The sequence below is a fragment of the Clupea harengus genome, chromosome 4 (genome assembly GCF_900700415.2).
Source record: "Clupea harengus chromosome 4, Ch_v2.0.2, whole genome shotgun sequence".
Taxonomy (NCBI): Eukaryota; Metazoa; Chordata; class Actinopteri; order Clupeiformes; family Clupeidae; genus Clupea; species Clupea harengus.
This window is the reverse complement of record NC_045155.1, coordinates 16,167,908-16,178,999: the sequence shown is the minus strand read 5'-3', so window position 1 is coordinate 16,178,999 and position 11,092 is coordinate 16,167,908.

The window sequence follows — 11,092 nt, the reverse complement described above, 5'->3', positions numbered from 1 at the left end:
CCCCAGTGACACAGCTGACAAAGGACTTCCATCTAAAGTGTTCTGGTTTTTTTTTTAAAGAAACTTTTTGTGCAGCTTTAGAATAACCTTTGCCTATTCTGTTTATACAGTAAATATATACTGCATTCAATGCCTATATAAGGTTACCATAGAAAGCCTGGACAGATCCTCTCTGGGCAACATATCTCCTTTATTGAATCTTGTCAAATCTATCCTCTTACAAGGTGGCATTTGACATTTTGAATGCAACCTAATAATCATGGGAAGATAAGCCAAGACTCACGACACACTTTAACCTTCTCAATAGTTTGCTCTTTAAATCACCTGAAGGCGGGTAAAGGGAAAGAACAGAGGTAGAGAGAACCACTCCTGTGATGGCTTCCAAAGTTTTGTAATCTGTTTTGAATGTTAGCATGGCTTATTCACCTCTTGCAAGTCAGTTGTGATGTAGAAAAATGAAACCAAGAAAAAATCATGTCAGGACCTATTATACCTTCCAGTCTTCCCTTTCCTTTAGTGTGTTATATAGCTTTTTGTGCAAGTAAATGATGCAAAACCCAAAGTACACGCCAGAGGGAGTAACTCTCTCCCACAGAAACCACTTTTCTCAGCTGCATGAAACGACTTGTTGGAATTCCAGACCTTCCCCTTTGTTACAAAATGATGCAATCTCCCCCCCCCCCCCCCCCCCCTAGCTGACCAATCAAAGCACACTAGGCTCATGTCCACTCTTCTTTGCAAAAAAAGATCTGGATCCATCAGATCTTGAGGGCCTAGTTAGGCCAAACCCTCCACAAGTCACCCCACAGATTTTAAATTGCATCCAGGTTTAGCCTCTGGTTGGGCCATTCCAAAACACTGATCTTCTTTGGGTGAAGCTGTTCCTTTGTTGGCTTATGACCATATCTGTCCCAGTACTATAGTGGTTGAGGTAATACCCAAGTTTCATCATGCACCTTAGACAATAACTGTCCCAGTACTATAGTGGTTGAGGTAATACCCAAGCATAGTCATGCACGTTAGAGTTCTGACCTTTTGCTTCTCCTGCATAGATGTGGCCTCTAGCTCATAGTCATGGCGACCCCTGAAGGAAATGGAAAACCTGGTGCCTGTCCCATCATGGCAGTTTTTCACACTGGCGAATGGCAGCTGTCGCTTTATGATACCTTTCTCTATGCTGCACACCATCTTTGTATTAAAGTCAACCTGAAAAACAAAAGAAAAATTATGGAAAATCTGGTTTGATTTCATTTGCCATGGAAAGCAAACTATACAAAATGTTTTACTGCAATCATCTCAACTTGTCTCTCCTTAAACCTCCAAATGCAATTAAGTAAGGATCACATTTAAGTTAAATGCAAGGGAAAGCGGTAGGGAAGCATGATATTGGATTTTTGACAATATTCAACATATCTTGGTATTACTCTTTTTGTGATGGCCTACTTGTTGTAGATACAGACATAAAACATTTCTTTTGATTCTACCGTAAATGAATCCTTTAACAAATTATGCCACAATTAACATTTTCATATAAAAATGTAAATCTCATCCTACCTGAACTGGTTTGTTGCTTCCCTGAGACCTTATCAACCAGGAACGTTTAAGTTATTAAGTTCTTATCGACCGATAACAATGTCATGCCGATATTATTGTGCATCCCTATAAAGTGGTCAATGGGAGTAAAAGCTAACAGAGGAAACATGACCATTACAACCACTAGAACACTGTTTCTTGTTTGTAACATACAGGTTGTCATAGATTACTCACTTGAAGTACACGCTTCTGCCAGCGATAACGGTTGGATTTATGGACACTGAAGTTATACTGTGTGGCTTGTTTTTCCTAGAAAAGACACCACACCAAAAGGAAAGACTTTAATAAGTTGGTCTGAATGGAACCTTAATCATCAGAATGTACTTAATTTGTAGTGAAAACAAAACAAATATTTGTCAGCCAGCAATCCTATTCACAGATAGAAGAACTAATAGCATATGCTATTTTAGAAGAAGAAAATTGCTAAGCAGTCATTAGTCCGAGTTGGGTGAGTGTGTCTTGCCTTTGAGTCTTAGTGTATATAACACATGCCCTTACGCATGCTATTTTGAGCTGGCATATGATTGAGCTCCACTCCACTACACTTCACTACATAACCTCTAACCTAACAAACTCTACTTTCTCCACCATACTGGCTTCCCACCGAGTCCTTTCTTATTTCATATTGCTATTCCGCCAATTCAAATGAAAACTAGAATACAGCTAAATTCATCAGATGGAAACACTTTAAAGCAACACTATGCAACAATTTGCCATTTTATGAGATATATTTTATAGGCAACTACTTTTGGTGTCACCTTCAAATTAATTTTGATGGTATTTGGTCATGTGAAGGACAGATAAACACATACACAGCCATACACTGTGTAGTCCTGACGTCCGGGATGTTAAAACCCCGTGAAAATGTAAGAGAGCCTTCCCACCACAACATTGCTAAGTCTACCGCCAAAATATACCAGTTATGTTTTTGCATGCTTTTTAGGTAATTAGCTCACTAGTTTTAGACCAAAACTCCATAATGCTGCTTTAAAGGTTCCCTTTTTGGGCACAAGTTACCCAACTGCCAAACTGCTTTTGAGCAGTCACTTAATGTAGGTTTTGCCTGGGTTGGCACATCCAAGCCTGCACCGATCCTATCAAGTCAATGAAGTGAGTGATGTGGGGCGATTCTAATCTGGAACATGGGCTGGACATGGGCGGACTGCGTATGTTTTCAATGCACTGAAAGATGCTGGGCTTTAACTGTGGTTTGTGAAACATACAAAGATATGTCAGCTATTTATTTTCACCCACCAGACGTGTAGCCCTTCACGGACCTATGACAAGCTTTTGATTACCCAGGAGGAAGTCCATAGATCTAGGCTTGTCTGTTTTTTCCTGAGTACAACTGATGTAGCAGAAGCATTCCAATACTCTTGCCAAGCCCTAAAGTTTAATTTTGTCTGCTTCCTTGTTTTCTTTGTGCAAAGGGAGAAGTAAAGGAAATATAATAAAAAAGGATCTTTGTGTGTTGTTCACTGAGTGACAGCAGAAAAAACTGTGATATTACTTCACTATCAGTATTTGGCTTCCATTTTTAAAGGTACAGTGCAGGATTAGAATCCAATACACTTTTTGGTACATTGAGCAAATTGCTTGTTCCGGTCCTCTAGCTGTCCGTTTTGTGTGCACACTCAAAAAAACTCTGGTGTTAGTACACGGTTCTGGCTCTAGCAATGGGACATAAACAAAGTGCTTTGGACCGAGCCCTACACTTTTCCAGCTAATCCACTCGCTCTTAAGGAGCACAGAAGGGAGGGATGTCATTTCATTGGTTGTTGAGCTCAAATATCAACAACCTTTTGCCAGAATAGCGGACTTTATTCTAGTCAAGTCTAGTCAATCTGGAAAATCAAGACTCTATACTTCCTCATTCAAGTATCAAAACAACTAAATAGTGACCTCGACACAGGGTGCAGTTCCGGCCCAGCCTAACAGGGACTTTCTTGCATAGAATTGGGTGTAGGTCAGAGTCGTCAGCTTCAACTCCTTGATAATAATATTGTGAGGCAATTCCAATGACAGCTATAAGGATCTTCAGACATATGCTTTCAATGAGTTGAATAAATGAATAGTTAAAGTATTCAAGTGAGGTCCACACTATGTTCCCTCAGACCAAGGTTTTTTTGGTGACATTTTCTATCAGCCTGTATGTTTCCCTGTGCCTTCAGCCAATTGCTTCTTCAGATCAATGTTCCTGCACTGCAAATTTGGAATTGGAAATGGGAAATGTCCCCTCAGCCCTGTGTTCTGTAATGTCTGTGCTGTGTCAGAAAGAGAAAGAAATATTCAAAAGAAAGAGACGCATGAGGCACTGAGCCACCTGATAGTGTAATGCGGAGGAGAAAGATAGGACAGTGCACAGATCATGTAGCTCGTCAGGTATGTAGCTCGTCAGGTAACTCTCAATGTCTGGCAAACCAACACAGTGGACAAATTGAAAGTGTTTAAACATACACAGAATGTATGCTGTGTTTCATATTATTCATTCAGTAACAGTATAACACATAACACATTAGTATTTCATAAACAAAAAAAGGGCTATCTCTGTAGGGATCCTTCCCATGAAGTCAGACACTTAGAATTACATTATGAGTGTCTCAGTGGCGGACTATAAAAGGTTTACTTTGCCCCATAGGATTACATTCCATAGCCATTTTGCGGTTGCGGAATATAGCATTGTAACTATACAGGATTGATTTCAAACGTTTTTGTCCCTAGTAAATATTTGGCCCCAAAAACCAGGGAAAATAGGACCCAGGTTTCACTTTAAAGTTTAAACAGAAGACTCTGAGGGTTTCACACATGCAACTCTAAACAGTTGAGTCGGTGGATTTAAGAGCATTAAGAGTGGTGTGTGTTTTCAGTGGGATACCTTCTGATGAAACAACTCCAAGTTGTTTTTCCTGGCCTGGTTGATCGCGTCATCAATGCTCAGCTCACCACTCTTCACCTTGCTCATGATGCTCAGTTGCATCTCATTGGTAAGCTACAGGACGATTTAAAGAGTAGAATTACACATTCTGTAAAACTGAATCTAAATCTCTTCAAACCTGCTATGCATAAGCTTTAAATGGATGCTCTCTACTTTGAACTAATGGTTTTACCACAGTTTGAAAGAAATCTCAAGTAAGGATATCTATTTGTTCATGTTGGCCTATTCATTCTTCATAAAATTACCAATCAGATTTACCAGAAACATGTCTATGATGGTTGTGATTTATGTCGTTGTTTCTTCCTCTTTTGACAACAGAAAATGTAACAGGGTACATCAACAGGCTACAAAAAAGGAAGTTGTCCAGCAATGACGTTATAAACATGTCTGTGATTTCCAGGACTTTGTCCACAGTTTCGTGTTACACAGATCGTAGGTTAGGCTCATTTCTCAATCTAAACCCTTGTGCCAAGGGAATTGACCGGTATGTCGACATCTGTGTAACTTAGCCTATGCTATGTAATGCTTACAGATAACTTTCACTCAAATTCATCAGGTCATTAAAACCCAAAAGACTTAATTGTGTTCTGTAGCCTACCTGCGGAACGCCCAGGACGATTGGTTTTTCCATGTTTTTGCAAGCGCTCTATGCCAAAGTAAATGTGTCGTCGTTGATTTCCAAGTTTAAAACATGTCTGTCATAATTTGCAATTCGGGATACAACCTTAAACCCTCCTTTTTCAGGACTGTAGAAGTACCGACGATATGTGACACACATAGGTACGTATACTGATCTACCTATGCGAGGTAACTCGAAGCACCACCCTCTCTCGTTTTTCAGTTACTCTCTCGAGTGAAAAAAAACCGACCTAGCGGGATTACAGCGTCGTTCTTTCTTGCCTATGGCAACACCCTTTTCACAGTAAACTGTGCTTGAGGTTGTGCGTAAAGTGCCCTCGCTAGGCAACACTAGCTACTTCACTTCACTGTAATACCTGATGAAAATGTCATAGCTTGCCCATCTTTACAGACCAATGCGTGGCAGTGTTGCCGATCGTTACTGGTGGATCAGATTTGCATTAAACATCTAAACAACAAAACCTGTCAACATTTTCACAATATTGTAGTATGTCAAAGTAGCCCACAACGTAAATGCTACGCAGTTAAAACAGAGACTTTAACTACGGCATTAAATAAAAACGTACGTGGCCCCATAAAAGTCATGGTAGTGATTTCTTTTCTGAGCTACTTTCGCGTTCCCTCACAATAGTTTGCATCCACTCGCAATAGTTTAGCATTTTCTCACAATACCTTTGCATTCCCTTGGTATTGTTTTTTGTTTTAACGAGGCAATGCAAAAGTATCTGGAAAAAAATTCCCCATGACCTTTAGGGGGCTCTATACTTAGGCGTTGAAATTAACTGGGATCAGCTCCACTGAACGAAGACAGTCATTAAAATAATCCAAGCCTCCCATAAAGAAGAAATGTAACACATCTAATATTTTTTTACCATAACATTTGTAATGTTAATTGAAATATTTTGCATCTGCTTTTTCAAACACACATCATTAAATATTTGTTAATTACTAACTGTGGAGTTAGAATAGTTTCATAGTGATGGTGTAGTAGTTCACAAAACTGGACACTGTGCAGATAATGCCATAAGGTCACATTCAATCATACCCTTGAATTTACATTCACGTGATTGGCTGAATTGTAAGAGACATCTGATAGGCAGCAGAGAATGTCCTTTTGAAAAAAAATACATTTGTGAGTCAAGCCACATCAGGAGTCTCGAAAATCCAAAAACAAATGCAGAGATGTTCACAAATGGTGTGTTATTTGTAAATGCACGTCCGTCAGTCTGTAAATAAATGTAACAGTGTACACATTTCTGGATGGCATGATATTCATTTTTTTGTATCAGGAATACATTTGTGAATATGAAACTATTCTAACATGCCCTTCACCACACTTGTGCATGAACTGTGTGTCTAAACCAAGACAGCAAGTTAAACTATTTTATTGATCCAAAATTACATACAGACACAGAGTAATATGAAAAACAATTCAGAGTGATATTTGATGGTCCATGCAATTACTTCTTAATTTAAATGACAGGAAATGAAAGAGGACATTTGCTGTTTGGCCCCCCAAAGTCCCTTCTAAAGCTCCATACCAGTACCACTACAGTTGGACATTAGAGAGATTGGCAGCCATTATGGAAGGGAAATATGTTTGTTGATGTTTGTTGTTGATCTACTTTGTGTTGATGAAATACAGTATGTTTTTTGGAAACTAAAAGTAAACTTTGAAATCCAACTGCAAATAGATTATCTAGTATAAAGATCATTTAGAGCAAAGCCTGATATTTGAAAAATGAAAACCATGTCTTAAGATAAAACTAACCTACATGGTGTATGGCAGAAGTGGGCTCTTTTATATAGCCTATAGGGAAAGAGCTTTTCCTGCTGAACCTCTTTTCTTTTTCCTGCTTGACGGTCTGTGGAAAACACGAATGTACAATCCCTAATGGGTCACACATCGTTTGGAAAAGCTATTTCTGATCTTTTAATTGAAACAAACTCATAATTGACACTTTTTAATAGTTTATTTTTAGCTATTCTTAGGTATTTAAAATAGATAGGGTATAGAGGGTTAAAGAATATGTGAACATGCATAAGCTGAGAAATGGCTTGACATTTGAAATGTGAATTATTTCAAAAGACGTTCTTTAGATCTGTAACATGGACTGTAAAATGATAAACATTTCTCAGTTCTTTACAGATGACGCATACAATAAACATGGCTGGTGTAGACCTATGTGATCAATGATGTGTACATTTGAGAGAACAATGGACAAGAGTGACAAAGAAGTTGAAGTTGCTTTCCTAGGTGAATGTGAGTATCTTTACCTGACTTTGTCTACTATGTCTGCCACTATGACTTGTCCAGCTCATTAGCAGGTCAAACCTAAGGCCCAAAGTATAGTTATGCAGACGCAAACACATTTTGGTCCATGAATGGTGGACATGACACAAATGTTGACATTAGCATGGTCCACGTGGACAGTCCTTATAATTCCAAGAATTGTCAGGCCGGAGTCAGGGATTAAACCCAGGCTGTTGGATTGCAGATCCAGTGTGTTGCACGCTAAGCAATGTAGGACCCTAGTGTATATATAATGTGAAGAAAGACCAAATCCAAAAGCTCAGAAGATCCGGATAAAAACAGAAGGTAAGAATAAATCCAAAAGCTCAGAAGATCCGGACAAAAATAGAAGGTATCTCAGAGAGGTAAAAAAGGGCAGATCATTCCAGGGAGTTCTAAACACAAAACAAGTCAAGAAAAACGGTTCAAGCCGGTAACAAGCAGAAGAGACAACCAAGTATGTCCAAAAAAGTCCTAGGCAAGACCAAAGGGTAACTGCACTTCCAGATGTAATTGGACATCTGGATCATTGCACAAACATAGATGTTTTGGACCATACCAGGGCCTTAACCATCCATATCATTGTAGGCCCCTTAGCTGCCAACTCTCTTGTTTATCATTATGATCTTTCAGATTGGATTAGATTCAATTGGACTTTATTGTCATTGTGCAGTAAGCATCTAAGATGAAGTGCAAAAGTTAGTCTTATTTAAAGAAGTACCAGTGGTAAGCACTACAGCATCTATAATTCAATACCGTACAATACGTACAGGCTACAAACAGTGGAGTGCAACATATCTACAGATGATTCTGTTTGTGTAGTATATTAGATAACAGAGGTGTAGTGGACAGAGTTGGAGAGTAGGGAGTGTGAAAGGAAGGTTGTTTATACAGTAAATGTCCAGTTGGTAATATGTACAGTATATAAATAACAATTGACTGAACAGAATGAGTGGTTCAGTTCATGCAAAACATGAGCCTTGAAAATTGCAGTGAAAGGTAACTGCCTGTGCAGTATTTAGTGCAAAGATGGTGTTAGTGTTAGCGGAGTTCAGCAGGGTCACAGCTTCTGGGAAGAGTGTCTTCCCGAGCCTTGTGGTGCGGGAGTGAAGGCTCCTGTAATGCTTCATGGATGGGAAGAGAGTCAAAAGTCCATGGTTTGGGTGAGAGGCATTCATAATGATGTTTTTTGTTCTGCCCAGGCAGTGTTTATGATAAATGTTCTAAAGAGTGGGTAACTGGTTGCCAGTAATCAATTGGGCAGTTTTCACAGAGATACAGTTGGTGAGAATGCTTGGAGTATGAATAATATGAATGAATGCTAAGTATTATGAGTGTTGTAATTCTGTTTGTAGTTTTTTTTAAAGAACTTCTTTTGTCTTATTTGCAAAGAAACTCACTGGAACATCTCTATTGAGCTGTTTGTACTGTGCTATAATGTAAAGCTATTTTTAATCAGTTTGGTTTCTTAGTTATTCAGATCCATTGGGTATTCAAATCTGAAATGGTCAACACCCTTGACCTGAGAAAGGAGACCTGTCCTCCAAACAGTAGAGTTGGATATATTCTCTACATTTTGGTAGGATCTGAACATGCTGTCTCAGTGTATACACTGGTCCTACAACAGGAAATAAGTAAATCACTTAATAGCTATATGGTGGTATGACTGACTAGATGGCAGGGGATCAGGGAAGAGAGGAAGGATCAAATGAAAGATAGGTTTCTTTGTGTGAGTTATGGGACATCTTTAACAAGCTAAGGTGTTCAGCGACCCCTCATTGCAATATCTATTACAGTCAGTTCAGTGCCAGAGACATGCAAAGACATGCAAAGACTGGGTATTCTACCAGAAACTAAAATGAGTGCCAGACCTCCACACTCCGTTTCCAACTATACTGGCTCAATGGTATTTGGTCAAACAGGCTTGTTATTGTGTTTCATGGACATTATGGCATGCTGTATTTTAGTCAAAGCTCGTATTGAGCAAGGCACTTTAACAGAATGGCTAATAATTGTTGTTGCCCTTCAGGCTGAGGAATATCTTATGTTTTTTTTTTTAATGAATGAATAGTAAGACTTATACTAGTGAGCCCTGGCATGAGGCATTCTGGCGAGGCCATAAATGAATCCCACAAGAGACGCTAAAACCTGTGTTGTGTAGTATGGACCACAACTATGATCTTTCGTGATTGACAGACGTGTCTGTAGTTGGTAAGCAACACAGTAACAGAAAGCGTAGTCATCAAGTGCTGGTTGACTTTTATTCTTGAACACACTTTATACAACCCAAGTTCGTTTTGAATACTGAAATTCAGAACACAGGTTTACACATAGTTATTTTTCACTTTTGCTCTAGAGTAAACAACTCTCAGCTATTCATTTGGCAAGTTAAAGGTGTACAAAGAATATTACGCCTAAGATAGTATTGTGCAGGTGCAGTATTGTGCAGGCAAAAGATATCTGGTTTCCAGAAGGATTTTTTTTTAAACATAGCTGTGCCTGAAAAGGTGAGCATTGATGCTGCATGTTAATTCTTATCTTAATTAGTTTGATCTTTTTTTTTAATCATGGGAGAAAGTTGGTTTTATACAGGGTAAATACTTTATGTCTCCTCTTCCTGTTATTTTGGCAAGCACTTGATTTATTAACATATGATGATCATGGGTTGGTAGAGAGTTCCTAAACTACAAGCTCTGAAGAGGACAACAAGCTAAGTAATCCGCAAAATATTAAAATGTTTGAAATTACTGTTGCATTTATTTATACAGTATATAAAACCTTTTGCAGTAATTGAAATGGCTTGGTTAGCTGAGCAGAAGTTCTGAGCTAAATTACTTGACTAATTGGGATGTACCTAAAAAACTACCTATCTTTTGTTCAGTTCCAACTGATTGTCAATCCCCACCCTAATAAGAGGAAATCCCCACAGTAAGTATAGTACTTGCACTATATTGTACAGTACAGTACAGTCCAATGATCATTTACAGTTAATTTCCTCTGCCATCAAAGATACAAACCAGTAGCAATTAGCAATTAGCTACGGTTCAGATGTATCCATAGTATTTTTGTTTTTTGTGGTAAAACAACACTGTCAAACATTAAGCCTCACATCCCTTTTCAGAAAAAGGACGCTGAGAAGGAACTGAAAAGAAAGATTTCCCCAAGGGAGATGTCCGCAGTGATTGTAATGATAAATAGTTTACGCAAAGTGACGTTAGAGTAATTCTAAAGCATGTGTGTGGGTTTGTGTGTGTCTGTGTGTGTCTGTCTATTTCTTTGTCTCCATGGTCACTAAAAACATACCTACTATATTTTAGCCTCTCAATTACAAGTCACAAGTCTTTTATTGTCAGATGCACAGAATGACACAGGGTCAGACTGGGCACTGAAATTCTTAGGACAAGGCACCGCACAACAACCTACCATAACATAACATAACATATTATAACATAACATAACATACACTCTCTACAAGTACTCTGAACATAATTTACACATAATACACATATAATAACCTAAATAACCTTACTAAATATACAAGATAAATATACAATACAGTGCTAAAACATATAACAACCTATACATATAATACTAACATATAACATATAATACACATACAATTAAACACCATC